This window comes from Rhinolophus ferrumequinum, chromosome 11 (assembly GCF_004115265.2).
Source record: "Rhinolophus ferrumequinum isolate MPI-CBG mRhiFer1 chromosome 11, mRhiFer1_v1.p, whole genome shotgun sequence".
In the NCBI taxonomy this organism is placed as follows: Eukaryota; Metazoa; Chordata; class Mammalia; order Chiroptera; family Rhinolophidae; genus Rhinolophus; species Rhinolophus ferrumequinum.
In genome coordinates, this window is record NC_046294.1 from 13,720,088 (window position 1) to 13,738,115 (window position 18,028).

Consider the following 18,028-nt stretch of genomic DNA (forward strand, 5'->3'; position numbering starts at 1 on the left):
TTCTGTTTAATAGCCTTTGGATACATTTACAAGTACAATAAAAAAAGCTTGCAAAATTCTTTATTGAACTAATTTGGGTTATAGATTGTGGCAATGGGATTGGGAAACTATTTAAAAAATAACCCTTTTGGACCTGCTACAGGAAAGGTTACGTGGGTAAATATATCAAAACCAAATACAATATTTCTGTGGAATGTCTTGATACCTGTTGCTTACCTTTAACTGATGGTATGCCCTATCTCCTTAGATCTTTTTTTTCTTTAGGCCTGTGAATTTGCTATTTCTGTTTTACTTTTATAATATGGTTATGAATTTGCTTTCCAACATATTTTATCTTAGTGGCATTTATATTTCAAATTTTCCATAATTAATAGTTTGAGATCAAGGAAAAACTTTTATGAGCACAGAATCACTTCTTGAGCTTTGCTCCAGGTACTATTTTCTAGCTCTCAAGTTACTGTGGATCAGGCCTAGGATAGCTGAAATTCTAGATCATTACTGTGAAATCAAGTACTGTTTTTAATTTATTAATGTTCATTTTTTTGGTGTAACTTTGCTCTGGGCTAAGACCTAGAGAAAGAACTTCACTCTGCTCCAAGAAGTGTACAACTTAGAAAAATGTTTTCTTTTGAATTTTGACTGCCCCACTTCTCTAAACAATCCAGATCCACAGATCAGACTTGTAAATGATCTGTTTTCTAAGGTATCTTCTAACAGAAGGTATCTCGGGGGAGCTGAGCGGCAGCCCACATTTAGCTGGGAGTGGCAGTTCATCTCCCTGAGTTATATCCCCTTTGTTCACACACAGCAACTTTGGAGCAGACGTGGAATTTAAACTTACACTTCTCTGCTCTCGTTTAATCAGGTTGATTTATTTTATCATCAGTTTTATTATATTTTGTGTGTCTGATATATTTCTAATATGTGTTGGGAAACTGAAATTTCTCGAGTAGACTTGCTTTGGAAGACTGCAGTCTTGATAGGAAAACTACTAAATAAAAAAAATTATGCAATATGGTGATCTGGAAAGAAATGGCAGCATACATAGGTCACTGAAATTTCATTGAGTTTATATTTAATTGTGTTTATGAATAGGGAGGGAAAAGATTGGAATATATTTAACTTCTTTTGCAAGAGAGAGGCACTAAAACAGAGTAATATTTTTTCAGAACTGTATACTACATGGTAATATTTCTTGAAGGCAGCTTGCTGAAGAAAAATCAGATCAGGCTTTTTGAATCGCCAGACCCAGAACTTAAAAAAAAAAATTCTTTGACCAAAAAGGGCGGGGGGAAAGGCCTGCTGGATCCACCCCCAGGAATCCTAGTGGGTCCCCATGATAACAAACTCCTTGCTTACAACTTGTCACTGTGTAACTGTCACTGGGGTTCAAAGAAAAGCCAGTATATCAAGAACTGTGTGGCATTAACTAACTAGGCCTTGATAAAATGCTGTTGCACATTTGCAACGGGCCAGAAATAGAAAGTTAAAGGTTTTAATTTCTTCTGTGTTCCATTAATTAGATGCTTTAAAAAGCTGCCTAATTGTGTAAGGTGTGGTAGTGGGAAGGTGGTGGGTGGCTATGGCAGGCCTAGGGAGCCATAGGCTTAGAATGTTAGGCTCTTCAGAGATTTTTCTTTTCTGATCCTTTCACTTTGCAAATGAAGGAAGTGAAACGCCTTGCTTAGGTTCGTATAGAAGCAGAAGCAGGATTCCAGTCCAGGCCTTCTAATTTTCCAGCATACTGTTCTGTTGCTTTCATCCCTGCGTTGTTTACCATGCCTCTACTTTTCATAAATGAAATCTCAGTTTCTGAGGGCTGGAAAGGACCTTAGAGATGATGCAGCGAAACTTTCTACCCAGGGAAGAAATCCTTCTACACCATTCTGGACAGGCCGTAGAGGTTACCTGTCTAGTTAGCAAAAACCCACTGCCTAAATTAAAAGAGAAGATAGTTTTACCTGGATTTCCTATTTTAAAGCTATACACTTTGTTTTTCTTCCCCTATAAAACAGCAATTGAAAATCAGACCCGAATGTTTTTCATTAGCCTGTTTATCTCCACTTAAGTCATGCTTGTCAATCACGACAAGACAGCTAATTTGTTAAAAGAATTAGTTCATACCTAACCTAGAACTTTGAAAAGATAATGCCATATGTGGAGTAAGCTAGCTCTTTAACAGGTGGGAGGGAAGTGATGATAAATGCTATGTTCAGCTTAAAGTGCTTTATAATATGCTTAATAAGATGAGGTGATCGTGAGCTAGAGAGTATCAAAAGAGTCCTGAGAACATTTTAAAGGCACAGACAAAAGCCAAATAGGCAAGTTATTTTTTTTTTTTTCTGGTGCATTTGTGAATGCTTTTGTCATTGTTTAGACTAGGTTCATTTACACAGAAGTGAGTTTGGTGTTTAAAACCAACATTATTTTGGTAATTATTAATTACATACACCAAAAAAGGGATTTTGTTAGGTCCGTTTTTTGGATGTCATGTTGCTCAGCATGCTAGTCGTGTAATGCCCTTGTCAGTAAGTGCTTCAGCTTTTATTTTACTTTTCCTCTTAGAACTGCTTGAAAGGTAGTAATAGGTAACCATTTAAGATTATTAGCTTGAGGTGTTTTTTTTTTTTATCTTTTAAACAAAGCACAAATAAATATTTTCTAATAAGTTATACAGAAATGTTTTCAGTTTCTTAAAATCACAGATACTTTTTTTCTGGAAGAATTTGCCGTACCTAGAAATGGAGAATTTGGCTCCAATATTAATTTTTCTCTTTCTCTTACCAGAAAATTAAAGTGAAAATGCTGTTGGCAGTCTTGTTGTCTTGACTTCAACACAGTAGAGAATGCTATAATGAAAATGTGGCCAAGTTTTTAATATTCTGGAATTTCATGACCCCCAGCACTTCTTGTTGTGCGGCCAAGGTAAATAATTAAGGTAATCAGATGTTTTAGTCATTAGCAGGTGTGGCCTGGCTCTGAAAGAAATCTCTTATCCTAGCTTCATCCCAGTGCCCTTTTCAGTCATTTACTCTAAAACATTTATTATTTAGTTGCTATTCTGATTCATAATTGACCAGTGAATTTTTGCATAAAAGTTCATTATACAAAGTTTTCCTTGATAAGATAATATGCCAGGTTGTAGTGTAACGAAAGAAACTAGCTGTTAGACTTCACATTGGTGCGGGGTGGGGGAGAGACAGACAGAGACAGACCTGCAGTAAGAGGGTGGGCGAGAGATGTGGTTGCATCCTTACAATTTTGTCGTCAAGGAAACTTGGGGTAGGAACCTCACTGAAGATAGTCACTTATTTGGGGCATCCAGCTATTAAGTGGTAGGACAGGACTGGCTACCAGTCCACACTCCAAATGCTGTGCTGTTTTCCTGTTCTTTTCTTGCTTATTGAGGCCCGGTCTCATAACAGTAATGAAATAACTAATTTTTGTAACCATTCTCTTTCATGTGGCAGTATAATTTTTAACTATTAATGTAAATTCAGTATCTTATTCTAGAAGTTCTTAACAGAGCTTTAGGAAGATAGGCACGCCAATTACCCACCTTAGTGAGACACTCTTTGTGTACCCTACCTAAACTGTTTACCTGTGTTCTTCCTGGCAAGTAGGAGTAATTTAACCCTAACAGAAGTGGATGGAATGTGGTTTTAAGGTAGGTAGCATTCATAGCATAGCATCTTCAAGTCTTTTAAAAGAAATGCGTGGATCATAATGGAGTTCCTATGAGCAGACAGGTGGAGGTATCCCCCCATGGGTTATTTAGTAGATGAGAAAACTGGATGTTACATCTTTATTTGGTTCCCTAGTGAGACATGATGTGACGTTAAGACTGCCAACTTCTTTTTAATATTTTCCCTTTTCTTAAAATCAGGTCCCCCTCTCGGAACTCCCATGACCCACAGCCATTCTTTTAGCTCTGTAATTGCTTCTTGATTCTAAACAGCCCATGTTCCGTGAGTTCCTAGAAAAAAGACAAAGAAAACACCAACCCTGTCCGGGGTTGCCTTGCAGTCAGTGCCACATTTACTAAAATGGTCCGATCTGTGACCATGCCCTTTTTGGACTGGGCCCACATTCAAGAGTGTTGCAAATGCTGTCTTGATACATGTCCTCACTGGCAGTCTTGTGTTTTAAGCCTCGTTTACAGGTTGATTCACAGGGGGGGAGAGCCATGTTCAAAAACTTTCTGATAGCCTGAATTTTCTTGTCTTTCATCTCTTTGCTTCTATATTTATGTTCTTTGCATCTCTTCTTCCTTGAGCTTGCACCTTCTGCATAGTTGACTCTATTATATCATCTTTGGGGCTGCAAATAAAAGTTGGAAGATTTTTAAAGTTAAAGTTCCCAGAATAATGTTGTCGCCCACACTGCACATATGTCACATTTTGAGTTTACTAGTTAAGCCTGTAAATATGTGCTTTATATACAGTATGTGCAGTGTGATGACTTAGGTTGCCATGAGAACTTAAAAATTTTAGGCTTAAATGGTTCAGTAACAGACTTGTTTTTTTCTTTTATTGTCTTAGAGAAAAGCTCGTTTTTTCTTTTATCTAATATGCTTTTTACAAATTGAGATTTTAGGCAGTGGCCATTCTCATATATTTCCTCTTGCTTACAGGATGGGTAACGTCTTTGTCTTTTATCAGTCTCCTTCATTCCAATCTTTCATGCTCTAGTTTTTTCCCTCTGTACCTTTCTCCTGTTACTCTTTGCTACAGGATAAGATTAGAAGTAGGAAACTGAAAGCTTTTCCTTTCTTAAAAAGTGCACCTGGTAAGAAAGGAACTATCTAGTGGGGTATCCCTAAGCACACCTAAGGAATCTTCTCCCATGTAAGCCCCCTGAGATGAGCTGTAGTGGAAAAATTTGCTTGAAAGTTGTTTTTTTTTTTAAAGCATTGAAAAGTTAGTCTGTTATCTAAAAACAATTCAGGTTCAATTTGAATTGGAATACATTATTTTGAATAATTTCTTGGCCAGGGTAACTTGTTTATTCTTGGTTGGGTTTCGTCATGAAGATTCCCTTCTTTTTGGACTAGAAGTGTAAGAGGAGATAACAGGATGTTAGACAGGAACAGACTGTATATTGTTTAGTCTTGGGTTCTTAAACCTATGTTGGATCATGGACCCCCTTTGAAAATGTAGTAAAAAGCTATGGACCCACTTCCCTATAAATATAAATAAATAAGTACATAAATATAATTTACATATAAATGTAAAATCTTGCACATAATATGAGGGAGTTTTTGGGATCCATGAAATACTTGATCTGGTCCAGTACCATTTTTCACTTGAGGAAACAGGTCCAGAGAGGAGAAATAACTTGCCAAAGGCTATACTGTGTGTTCATAGCTGTTTTGATTTTGAGATTATACTTTGAGTAATCAGCCTTGGTATATACAATTGTGGTATTTTACATTGTGTTCTTTATTTTTACTTAGTTGCCTTCACATACCATAAATAACCTTAATAAAGTACATAACAGGTCATTAAAGCTCTGATATTACCCAAAAACGTAGCATATCAATTCACAATAAGCAACTCTTTGGGAAATCAAAGTTGCAATAACAGGGCTGCTCAGAAAAATTAAATATATAAGCCACTATACACAGTTACGAGGTTTTTAATCAATTTTGAACACTTGCATGCCTGTGTTTTGTGGGATGTGTTCTTAGTGCCTCTACTGTAAGAATCCTGCAGTGTGGACAGGGCTCTGCCTGCAGTAGGACATCTGTAATAGGTAGTAGGGTTGAAAGGTCAAGTTTGCTTTCATTAAGCACCCTTTCTTAGTACTGCATTACTTACAAGGGGCCAAGAGAAAATTTCAAAATTTCAAGTGGTTAATTTGCTGGTAAAATGTATTATAGTAAGTAATTATGGTGGACCAATTATACGTTAAGAATTTGAATGGTTTTCTTAATGTGTCAGGGAAAGCCTGCTGTTAAGGGGCTGCCTAGTAGATCTGTGTATTTGTGCCCCAGGAGCTTGGGACTGCACACATACACGTGGTAGCTCAGTGATGGAAAGGAGCTGAGCAGTGCTCTGTTCTCTGGAGCCCCCCTTCCTGGCTGCATGACTTAGCGTGTTTTGTAGTTGAGGATCTCAGAGTATAACAGCACCAACACTTTTAGCTCCACCATTTTGTTTCCCTGTGGCAGGTGTGTTTGTTTTTCTTTTAATGGTGGTGTAAAATTTCCTCAAAAGGCTAGGCAGAGATTTCTGAGATGGAAGAATGTTTTCCTGAAAGTGTTACGAGAGATGTTAGAGTGGATGCTGAGTTACGGTCTCAGTTTATTTTTTATCTTTCTTTAGAATATATTTTTCCTGAAGTCGGCAAAAACTGATTTTGCTTCCATAAGCAGTGTGGTATGAATTTCATACAACTGTGAAACATTTTAACTTTAAGTTACTTTACATTTTAAATGACAGACTCAAGGATTTCAGGAATGGAGGGACTTTAGAAATAATGTGGTCCAGACCCTATATCCTGACGTTTAAGCTCACTGCAGGTGCCCTTACTTAGTGAGAGTGCTGGCACGTGGGACCCCTGGAAGGTCCTGGCCTGTCTGGCCTCAGTCTCTCCCGTTATTTTGCGTAGCATTTATAGTCTGTACCCCATACTTCAGCTCTAGTTATATACTACCAGCGTTTATTATCTTGTGTTATTCTTATCCAAGAACTAGATTATAAGTATTGGAGGTCATTGATGGCGTGGCTTATGTTTGTTCCACAGCCTGTACAATACTGAAGAAAAATATACACTGTGCAGTAAGTACTTGGTTGGTTACTTAAGAGCTAAAGCACAGAACCATTTAAGCCAGTTGGCAGTGCATTTCTCATCTTGGAGGGTCTATTCTGCTTAGAAATTAAGTTTTTCATATGTTTCACATTGAGATGAATCTGAATGAATTATTCTAAGCAAAGTAATTTTTGGAATATAAATATTTGGCTTCTGATTATGTAAGCCAGCATCCTGGGAAATATGTTTAAAATACCATATTAGAATTTTTAATCACTTGTACCAACCAGAAAAAATAAAAAAGACCCCAAAATACAGTCTGAGAGTTGGGATGAGACCTTCATTCTGAAAACAGCAAAGGGCCAGTACAGGTTAGGATCATTGACACAGATGGGAAATAACTGTTTTTGTGTGTTAAATTCCAGAATTTAAATGATAAATTTAGCTTAAAGACTACTGCCGATCTGCTAAGAATCTCACCTAGTAAAGTTTTTACAGTGTCTTATCTGTTTCCCGTGGCTGAGGGATTCTTGCTGTGACCAAAATCATTGGGAAGTTCCTTGACTGTAATAGAATCTCTCAAACCTTTCTTCAAGTACCAGCCTGTGTGTTTCTGGTTTTTGTCTGGAGCATGTGAACAGCGTGCATGTGTGTGAGATAACTGGGCTTTCACGAATGGCCCCCTTTCAGCAACCATGTATGGGTAAAGCTGTTCAGGCCCCTGCTCCTCCCTCTCTGAGCGCGGAGCAGAATCTGTTCTGCTGAAGCTGCTGTTCCACTTTTCAGCTTTCTATATTTGTACAGCAACAGCAGGAGCAGCCCACTAGCTAGGCTGTGTGGCTGCCCTGTGCACCCATACTGGTTCTGGGCTGCCCAGGGCTCTGTTCTTTCGTGGGTCCATCTGTCTGTCTGTGTACATTTCTGTGGAGGACTCAGGTTTTCGAGTTAAAGAGGTGACCTGTTTGTCTGTTTTGTTTCGTTTTGTTTGTCAGTTATGAATTGTAGACAGTGGTTTAGAGTCTCCGGGATGGGGTGAGGAGGCAAGATTTATATTTAACAAAATTTGTTTTAGAAAAAGGATGTCCAGCTGGTAAACATAGTGTCAGAAATGGTCTTTGGGGTCTCTTAGAAACTTAATCTCATTAGTGTTATTTCTTCCCCTTTTGTTTTTTACTGGTCACGGAAATCAGTTCTTAGAGGTGGAAATTAATTCCTTTCCTGGCACACAAATTTGCTGATGTAAATTTGAGTAAAGAGGCTGAGACACCTCTACGCCTTTAAGAAATTATTTTGTACACAACTTTTTGGAGGAGGGTGCGGTAGGGGCCTGGCTGTTTGCTGGGAAAGGAATTGTGGGAAATGCCCTGTTGGCTTTGGGCTTTGCAGTGGCCAGTGCTCTGTTTGCACTGATTCAGAGTGCTTTGTAAAGTTTGGCCTTAGAGGGCTTGCAGTGTGTTTTGGTGTCATGTCTATTTAAGGAATAGTAGGGGACATGACATGTAGACAGATTTCAGGCTAATTCCAAATAGTATTTGGTCTGTTACTATGTTTTTAAAGGAGATTTTCATTTGTTATGAGATATTCTGATTAGACAGAAATGAATCTCTCACTCTTGATCAACTTCAGTCTAAATTCAATTTTATTTCTTTGTTTTATACTTTCTTTTATTCCCCTCCCCCACCCCCATGAGTCATAAGCATGCAGAGTTGGGAATAGAACTTGTCAGCTGAGTAGGGATGAGACAGTTCTCTGCACATATTTGTGACTGTGGCCGATGAGGAGAGAAAAGGACTTTAAATGCTGGAGAAACACATTCACTGAGGCAGCTTCTTCCTGGGGCTGTGTAGTAGGGTTCCGAGCAACCATTTGCTGATGTGTTCTGACTCTGAGTACTTAGGAATCTATTCTACCACTTGCCCGTTGTTGGCTTCTGTTGTATGTGTTTGTTTAGAGCCTAAGACCTGGTGCTGAGTCTCTCATGGGTCCTGCATACTTAATGACTTTCTAAAATTCTGTTAAGTGTGGCATTAAATAGGCTTCACCTTCCCCTTCTTGGCAATTCTTAGTGTCCATCTCATTTTACCATCCTACTGTTTTCCCATTTATACCATGAATCATTGTACACCCTCTGGAGAGGCTGTCATTGGAGATTAAACTCAGTGGCAGCTCGTTGATTTTTACAGCTCAGCCTCAGTACAGGATACTGTGACTGGCACATCTATTCCAGCGTTCCTTTCTTGATCTTTTGAAGAAATTTACAGTTTCCCTGGTCTCATTTTATTAGTTTATATTTTTTCATTATATGCATTTCAAAGCTACAAATCCTTTTTGGTATGATGAGGGTAGTAAGTAGATGATTATAAATAAATAAGTACTCTTAGAACAAGTAGTTCAGTATTTCATAATGAACGTTATACTTACACTGGAGCTAACACGTCTCGTTGGAGGTCGAAGGCCTGTCAGCCAGTCATTCCCTTCTTACTTCCCTCGCCCTCCTTCTAATAGGACATATTTCTATATTATCTTAGGTACTCCCATTTTGAAGAGAAATAATCATCTTGTCAGAGAATAAGACTTTATGGTACTCAGCCTGTCTCACCATAGGCACCAGCCTTTGACCATGGAATAATAATGAGATGGAAACACTTTCATGTGCCAGGCCCTGCTCTAAATGCTGTACATATGTAAATCCTTTAATTCAAACAAACACCCTATGAGGTAGATACTATTACTATAACCATTTTCCAGAGGAGGAAACTGGTGTGAAGAAAGCCAACAATTTACCCAAAGTTACTTGGCTAGTTAGCGGGCAAAACTGGGATTAGAACACAGTGGTGTGACTCCAGAGTCTGAATGGAGGCTATATTGTAGTGAATATTTGTCTATTATTTTATTAACACATTCGGATATTATTTGGGATTATTGAATCATGAATTAGTCTAACCCAGTTTCATTTTAGGTCAGTTTTGCAGTCCACTGTCAAGTAATTCTTTTATTGATGATAAAGAGCTGCAAGGCAAATAACAAATCCATGGAGTATCCTCCAAATTCCTAGTTTATCTCTGCTAATGCCAGCCGTTTATTGAAGATACTGAAAGCCAAATTAATTTTAGCTTCTCTTTTTTTTTTTTGATTTTTTTTTTTTTTATTGGGGAATATTGAGGAACAGTGTGTTTCTCCTGGGCCCATCAGCTCCAGGTCGTTGTCCTTCAGTCTAGTTGTGGAGGGCGCAGCTCACTGGCCCATGTGGGAATCGAACCGGCAACCCTGTTATTCAGAGGTCGCACTCTAACCAACTGAGCCATCTGGCCGCCCGGCTTCTCTGACTCTTGTTCCCTCACTTCACATCCTCAAGAGATGCCCTCACAGGGGAAGCATGGGAAGGGAGGACTAGCAAGTTTTGCCTAATCCATTAACTATGATTCGTGTGAGTGTAACAAGGTAACTGAGATCTGTTCAAAAGAAATGATGATGGGAGAATTACTGGTAGGCTGAGTAATTTCAGTAGAAGGTAGCAAAATGTTATTCTGTCTTAGGCAATGTGATTGAATAGCACAAAAGTTTGATTTAGACAGGGAAATAAGAATCAGCTCTCCTGAGATATTTTAGTCTCTCTCACATTGAAGGCAGATTGTCCTTTGCCATATGTGCTTTCCCTTGGATGTATGCTGTCCTGTGTTTTTGTTTCTGTGTAAGTCATGTCTTCTGAATGAGACTATAAACTCATTAAGGACAGGGTTTGGGCCTCATGTACCTTCTAGGTTTATAATAAGTGGATGTTCTCTACATGCGGTTTTGATTGATAGAGCTCCCATTTTATAAAGAGCTTGTTTTGTAAAAATGAAATCAAAGCACTGACAAGTTTAATTTTGTGGAACAGTGGATTTTTTTTTTAGGAATGAATTGAAGGAGGTGATGGAGATCATATAAATGGGTATTTAAATGTGAGAAGCACTTTTAGAAGGACAATTTGAGCGTGATGAAAGCATGATAATTGAAGTAACTTTTTAAAAAAGTGACAGCATTAAAGAGAGATTTAGAGTTTGCCCTAGGGTTGCGCATCCTTTGGGATGAATCAAGCTATGTCAGAAGACTCCCTGATTGGCTGAAGCAGAGGTGTAATTTTTGTACTTTCTGCACATACTCTATTTCAGGAAGCATCTCCATAGAAAAAAAAAAATCTTTTCTGGTTTTGTAGGATTATGACATTAAGAACAGAAAGAGATTGTATAAAGTTTCCTGCTTTTCAACAAAACAGGGTAAACCTCCTGAGAAAAGGCCATATGGAAGCCTCCTGCTTGAGTGCCCATGTGTGTGGGGTGAGGTTGGGGCAGATGGTCCAGGCAGGGTTCTTGGCTGCTGAGTGAAGGGTTTCGGAGATAATAGAAGTTAGATGCTCGGTGCTGGGGGGAGCTGTGTGTTGTATGTGTCGGGCATGTGTGCCTGCGGGGTGAGGTGAGCTCAATGCAGGGACACTGATGTGTTGGGTAGTGTGAGGGCTAAGATAAAGGAAGAGGGAGGAGATGCTGACCTGGAGTGATAGCTGCAATTTGATCTTAACATCCCCCTGAGATTAGGGAGAGGGAGACACGCGATGGTGTGAGAAACAGGATTCCAGATCCCTAGATTCTTCTGTTCCCTAGAGCCTTCAGGTAAGATACTGCAGGACTGGAAGGCTTTTCTCTTTAAGCTTGAATTTGTTTTGATTCTTTTTTGAGCTATTAGGCCAAAAGCTGTATTTATAGAACTTATTTTGGCATATTATCTCACCGTGTCCCTTTGCCTTCCTTACTGGAATCCAGCTAATGGTGCTCTCTGCCTGGCAGGAAAGGTTGATTGAAGAAAATGTACACATAGATCTACAGCTGAGTGATTGAAAATAGCTCCAAACTTTGAAAATAGGCCAGTTGTAAGGTTTGCAGTCCAAGCTGCATGAACATCAGTTGAGTTGCTAGGGTAACTTCAAATGGTGTAATGTAGTTACCCAGCTGACATGTGGTGTATTGCTGGTTCACCTGGACAGTGGCTGTTACCACATAAAAGTTCCGGGCAAAGCAGAAAAATTACAAAAACAAAGTGTTTGTTTCGGTAGATAGAGCATGAGATGGGAATTTACTTTGTCCCTCATAGTTTCTTCAAGAGTTTTCTTTAAAAAAAAGTTTCTGTAGACTAGGTAATACATCCATGTGTGAACAATTCAGCCAGTATTTCACATCTGCAACCTTGTTAGCAGGTTTTTCTTTATCCTTCCAGAAATATTCTGTTTAAATACAAGCTACATGTAGTTCCTTTCTTATTACATAAATATGTCCTCCTGATCAATTCTTAGTAGTGGTTGGAACTGCCTTTACTCTCTCTACTAGCTCAGAGTGTTCTCTTATATAGCTATACTGTAATGTATTTAACTAGCACCCAAGTGATGGGCATATATGTGTCCAGTTTTTGCTGTTATAAACAATGTTCTTATGAATGCCCCTTGGCATACCCTGTGTACATCAGGTACAAGTTTATTTGAAGGCTATATTTCTAGAACTGGAATTACTGGATTCAAGGGGCATATGTAGTTTTCAATATTGGTAAGATATTTAAGATCCTCTTTTATATTTGGCAAGTGATATTACCCATTGAAGAATACTATTCGTGATCAGAAAAGCCTCGATGCAATGGCAAACTGCCACTCCAGATAGTTCCTAAAATGACCTGAAATGGAAGATTTAAGAAACCTCAAGATAAGCTTCATTATCAAACCTAGCAGCCATTATTGCCAGAGAAGAGGAAAGTTACCTAGAGTTGGCAGGAGCAGCCCCTCCTTTTTTTTTTTATTTTACTTTATTTTATTTGAATTTGGTGATGACAGTTGAATCTGCACGTCTCTCTCCCTTACTTTCAAAATGTTAGTTTTACCCATTTATGATCTCTACCAATCAGAAAAACGTTTGTGGTCCATGGCTCATTCAGTCCTTTGCTCTTAAAACTATTCAGATGGATATCATGAGACCATTTAGTCATCAGAATTAGCCTTTAAATTCCAAGTAGACCTTACAGCTAATGTTTAATAATCACCTCAGAAAATAAAAGCAAAGTAATATTTTAAGCCCCCCCCCAAAAAAAAAAACAAACAACATTTTACCAAATGGTGTGCTGTGACTCCAGAAAATACAAGTCTCACTGGCTGGTTGTGGAACCTGGGTCACTTAATTCGTTCTTTTCACTTTAGTTCCCTCATCTGAAAATGGAAGTGAAAATGCTAAAGAATCTCCTTTGAGCAGTCAGAAAAATAATTACAAAGTCATTTCCAGGAGGTTATGTATTATAGAAATGATTCTTCAGAGACATCAAGATTATAAGGTAATTTTAAAAGTAACTGACAGTGTTTTAGAAAAAAATTAGTCACATTCTGCCTACATGGTACTAACATATGGTGTAGCCCTGATGAGCTGCACAAGTGGGCTGAAATCAAAATGCAGTTGGAGAGAGGAGCAGTAGTGACTCACTAGCTGAAACAGATTTGGCCTTATGGCAGGGCAATGATACGAAGGCGGAACTGGTGGTCTTAGAACATGCCAAATTTGAGCAAGTGATACATGAATATTATGGCAAAGGAGAATGAGTGAGCCCTCGTGTGTGGATTAGGTGCATTGTCCGGTGTCTCAGTCCCTGTAGGTAAGGTCCCCTCTGTGTCTTTAGAGCCCCCACTTCTTTCAAACAATGGGGAACCTTTGCTGCCTCTGACTTCTGTGCATGGTTCCCTGTGTCTATGAAAATAGAAGCCACTAGGCAGATATTTAACTTTTATATGCCTGGATATTGGGTTCACATTAGGAAGATACATAGAAGAGTTAGCAATTCTCTCCAGAGAGAGCTGCACGTTAGCTTAGCTACCATATGTAAATTGCTACTGCTGCATCCAGCAGTTTGTTGCCCAGTTCTGACAATGCTGCCAAGGAAACTGGAGGAGCTAAAACAGAATGCAATTCCTACACTCCACCCCCAACCCCCAGTAGAGAGCTATTTGAGAACTACTTTGAGGGTATAGGCATTTTAGAAGGAAGTAGGAGAAGGGATTTTTAAAAAATGTGTTTTGCATTCCCTATCTGCCTCACCTGAGCACCTCCAAAAATGGGATGGTCGCTCAGGTGAGATGACCTGTTGTTTAGGTGTGTGTAGTCATAAGGAAAGATCATCTAACTAAACAGGAGATGAGATAGATGGCATATGAGAGAAACGAAGGAGAACAAAGAGGCAACGAACTCATCCACCCCCAGCCAGCGTTAGTGTACCGCTTTTTTTGTAGCAATTTCAGAGGATTTAATAATTACAATGGCTTTGTAAAATAGGTGTTACGTTTATTGGTTGTGACATATAGGAAGGATGCTGTTGGCAAAGTCAGACTTGAGGCCAGTTCTGATGCTGATTCTTAAATATGGGCTGCTCATAAGAAAATGTTTATAATTGTTAAGTGAAAAAAGTAGGTTATGCAATAGAATATACAGTACATTTAATTTGATAATGTGTTTTTGAGTGTGTATGCATCTTAATATATGCATAGATAAAAAGTTTTGTAGGAGTTAACCCACAATGTGATTTTATGTAAAAATGAATAAACAGGTAAATTTTTTTAAGTTGAAGAAGTAGAATAATTAAAGGGGAATAAGTAGTAATAAATCTACTTCTATTAAAAAAGGCGGCTACTGTGGGGCATTTGAGATCTTTCTCCCCAGCATATGTCATCAGTTTGGCTCAAATAAACTCTTAATAAAAATTAAAGGGGGGGCTGCTTACAATGTTGCTTTTACCCTAATATCCACACATTAAAGGGGAAAAAGACATGTTTTACTAAATAGTACAAATACTTATGTGTAGATATCTTAATTTAAATAGTAATGGAAATTTTATAAATTAGAGTAAACTAGGGAATTCCAGTTCAACAATTGAAGGCCTGATATGTTATCTTTATTCCAGGTGTCCTGGGATATAAACAGAAAAGAAGGAGGGACTTGTTACTCATTCACAAAATGGTAGCATTTGGTATTTATTAACAAAAATTTAGAAATGAGGTTCACACATAGTTTCTTCCAGGTGTATCTCATATATGGTAGGGATTGAACTAGACCTTGGATTACTTTTAAAACAATTTGGAGAAAACAATTAATGTTTTTAGATGATTTAATGATAGTCTGGATTACTCTAGTCCTGTGGTCTAGTTTTATAGATGAGGAAACTGAGGCCCAGAAAAGTGACTCACTGAAGATCACACACATGGCATCAGGTCTGGCGTTTGTCTAAGATACTGCCTGTTTTGTTATGTTGCAGCAGAGAGAGTCAAAGGGGGACACCATTCTAGCAGTGGTCATGAGTCACTTAGAGAATCAGATGAAGGCTTTGGGTTCTCTCTTCAGGAAATGTCCAGTGTCCATCTTCACACAGTTGAGCAAAAAAATATAGGGTTCATAGATCTCCCATTTCCCCTAAACCCATCTGTGGACTTTAAAGAGATCTATCTGATGGTCTCAGACTGAGAAACATGATGGAAAGGTTTTAAAATAGTTGCCACATTGCACAACAATACTGAACTGTGCACTTAAAAATGGTTAAGATGGTAAATTTTACGTGTGTTTTTCACCAGTTTCTTTTAAAAGCTGGGGAAAATTGTTGACACCAAAGAAAGGATGAGCATACTGGCTGGTGGAGAAGATGAGATTGAGATCTGTTTATAAACTCTTCTAGGATCAGGGAGAGGACAAACATAGATGACTAAGTCAGTAAAGAGTTAGAAGCCCCAAACTTAAGCCTGAATAATGGAAAGAGTAGTCGCCGAGCAAGTGTCACAATTTTTTCTTTTTTTGTACACTCCACAGAGAAAGTGTTCAGTTCTATCCCTGCTGACCAAGACAAGCCAGAACTGAGCCTGGTGCAGCATACGACTTGGGCTGTCCCACACCGAGCAGGTTATTACAGTGGAAGGAGTTTTTCTGGGAATGATGGGACTAGAAGGGAATTTACTCTGTGCTGCAGTGTATTTGTTTAATCCACCTAGTCACCCCCATTTTACAGATGAGCAAAAAACAGTTAGTGGTTAAATAGTTTCTCTCTGGTCATTCAGTCATGGGTCCACCTATTTGTTGCTGAGTGCTTTTTCCAAATTTTATTTCATTTAATGCACTAGCCTTGAGGTAGATTCTACCCTATTAGTTGTGATGTGTGTGCCCAGGATCCTGGATTGGAATCTGGTGGTAACTGTTACTTCCCCACTACAGCTTCCCAAGGAAGACAGATTGACTACTCCAGGCAAACTACTGGGTTTTAGCACCAGTCCCTGGTGGATTTTTGCATTGGGATAAGCCAGGCTAACCTGGAAAGCTTCCCAGTTGATCCTTTTATCTGGTCACTTGGCTTTCCAGGGTATGGGAGTGGGAGGACATGCAGTTTTCCAAAGTAGGAAGCCCAGCCTTCTTATTGAGCAGGCCATATGATACCCTGTTTCCCTGAAAATAAGACCTAGCCAGACAGTCAGCTCTAATGCGTCTTTTGGAGCAAAAATTAATATAAGACCCGGTATTATATTTTACGTGGTCTTATAGTAAAATGAGACCCAGTATTATATGATATGATGTGATACCCGGTCTTACATTAATTTTTGCTCCAAAAGATTAGAGGTGATTGTCCAGCTAGGTCTTATTTTCGGGGAAACACAGCAGGAGGAAAAGAAGGAAGGAAGGAAGGGCATTGAAAGAGGTCTCAAGTTTAACAGACTGTTTAAAAAGAGCAGTTTCCCCAAGATATTTTTATTTGTCACTTTCTTCCAGTTAGAAATTTGTACAGTGGCTTGATTGAATTCTGGGCATCCATTTGGTGCTTTTCAGATACGTAATTAAGCCTTTTTTTATAGGTGAGGAAAGTGACACTTAGAGATGTTAATTAACTTGCTTAGAGTCACACATCTGAGTAACAGCAGGAAGTTTTCACTACTCTTTTTTGGGAGAGGGAGTTTTTTTGTTTTTGTTTCCCCTTCTTCTGCCCCCGACCCCCACACTCCTGGTCAAGCCATTGTTTCTCAGTCTAGTTGTGTAGGACACAGCTCCCTGGCTCATGTTGGTATTAGGAGCCTTGTGCTCCCTCCGGCTGAGGCAGTTAGTTGGTCGCTGGTCGGCAGCTCTCACCGGCTGCTGGCTGCCCACGATGGCTGCTGGCCGCTCCTCGAGGCACACAGCAGCGCATGGCAGCCCAGCTCCAGGGAGAGCTGTTGTTCACAATATTGGCTGTAGAGGGCGCAGCTCACTGGCCCATGTGGGAATCGAACTGGAGACCTTGGCATTTGGAGCCCGGCGCAACAACCGCCTGAGCCACCTGGCTTCACTACTCTTAATTGCATCTCGCCTGACAGTTGAGAGTTTGGACATTTACCCACTTAACAAGATTTGCCTTAGAAAAACGGTCAGACTCAACTTTCTGGCCCTCGTCGTTTAAACAGCCTTTTCTGTGGTTTGTGTGCATGATCTTGCTTGTACAGTTTTTAACCTGAGTTGACCTTTTATCCAAGGGTTAAAATGTCTGACCTTATATTACAGCCCCTTCATTACCTGGATTCAGGTGCTCTTGAGAGTTCATTTCTTGTGTCTTTTCTCATCTGTAAATAAGGATAGGTTAGGTATGAGGATTAAATAGAAAGCACCCAAGACATCACATGGAATACAGTAAATGCTCAGAAAATGTTAGCTCTTATAATTATTATCCCTTTGTAAATATGTGGACATTTTCCCCTACTTTCAGGGGATGAGGTTTACAAATTTTAAATACCATATTCCATTGATTCGAGGATACACACATTACCACTGATGGAATCTTAAGTTCCTTGGTTTGTGGTAATCTGTTAGATTCTATAAGGCAGAAAAATCTGTTCAAAAACTGTTCATCTCAAAGCTGGATATAAAATCTGTAAAATATATTTTTAAAACTTTTATTTACGTTTGTTTTTCCAGGACCCATCAACTCCAAGTCAAGTAGTTGTCTTCAATCTAGTTGTGGAGGGCACAGCTCACACTGGCCCATGCGGGGATCGAACCAGCAACCCTGGTGTCACGAGCATCGCGCTCTAACCAGCTGAGCTAACAGGCCACCCTTAAATCTGTAAATTATTGTTTTGAATTCCAGGCCTGTTTTCATATTTCCCAGGAGACCAAGGGTTAGGGTTACCCTGAGGGCAAGGATGGGTAAACAGGTGGGACCTACCTTGCCCTCCTCTATCTTCAACCTGAATAGCTTCACTTTTATGTTT

General features: G+C 39.2%; 1 protein-coding gene and 1 non-coding gene across 16 annotated transcripts in view; one reads left to right on the forward strand and one right to left on the reverse strand.

The window, feature by feature from the left end:
* The window catches only part of CELF1 (CUGBP Elav-like family member 1), a 66,717-nt gene that overhangs the window by 10,936 nt on the left and 37,753 nt on the right, over positions 1-18,028 (forward strand). The gene's annotated exons all lie outside the window — the stretch shown is intronic.
* Positions 17,795-17,868, reverse strand: TRNAT-CGU (transfer RNA threonine (anticodon CGU)). Its single transcript has one exon. It is a non-coding gene; the product is annotated as a tRNA-Thr (tRNA).